Source organism: Bison bison, unplaced genomic scaffold, assembly GCF_000754665.1.
Source record: "Bison bison bison isolate TAMUID 2011002044 unplaced genomic scaffold, Bison_UMD1.0 scf7180017864054, whole genome shotgun sequence".
Taxonomy (NCBI): domain Eukaryota; kingdom Metazoa; phylum Chordata; class Mammalia; order Artiodactyla; family Bovidae; genus Bison; species Bison bison.
Genome location: NW_011494626.1, coordinates 1,295,213 through 1,296,173, shown reverse-complemented (window position 1 = coordinate 1,296,173; position 961 = coordinate 1,295,213).

Sequence of the window (961 nt, the reverse complement as noted above, 5' to 3'; positions counted from 1 at the left end):
GCAAAGGCTATATGGTAAGTCATTGTGTGGGATCAAAGTGGGTTAAAGTTCAGGAATGGAGAGTGAGTCAGAGTCAGATATAGGCTTATATTGTGATTATTGTTAGTTATGATAATAGTAAATACTGATGTATTTTGGAGCAATGGTATTATTATAAATATCAACATTCTTTGTGCCAAAACAGCTTCTTTAAATCGAATATCTGATGTGTAATATTGTTTCTACTGCATGCATCCTAGCATCTACCTCTTGCCCCTTTATTGTCCTATAAAAAGCATTGACTTAATCATTCCCATCAAATTTGGTGATACAGTGTTACTGTCATCAACTCAAAATCATCTGAAAGAATGAATGAAAGAAAAAGTGAAAGTCACTCAGTCATGTCCAACACTTTGTGAGCCCATGGATTATACAGACCATGGAACTCTCCAGACCAGACTACTGGAGTGGGTAGCCTTTCCTTTCTCTATCAGATCTTCCTGACTCAGGAATCAAACAGGGGTCTCCTGCATTGCAGGCGGATTCTTGACCAACTGAACTATACTTATTAAAATCCTCTCATGAAAGAACAAGTGAGACTAAAAACCGAAAGAAAAAACCCAAATTTTCTGTCAAATTCCCTCCAAAACTTACTTTATACCTAAAATCCACATAGCATAGAATAACTTATTGATTTAATTACAGAGAAAAGTTATGACCAACCTAGATAGCATATTGAAAAGCAGAGAAATTACTTTGCCAACAGAGGTCTGTCTAGTCAAGGCTATGGTTTTTCTAGCAGTCATGTATGGATGTGAGAGTTGGACTGTGAAGAAAGCTGAGCACCGAAGAATTGATGCTTTTGAACTGTGGTGTTGGAGAAGACTCTTGAGAGTCCCTTGGACTGCAAGGAGATCCAACCAGTCCATTCTAAAGGAGATCAGTCCTGGGTGTTCTTTGGAAGGAATGATGCTGAAGCTGG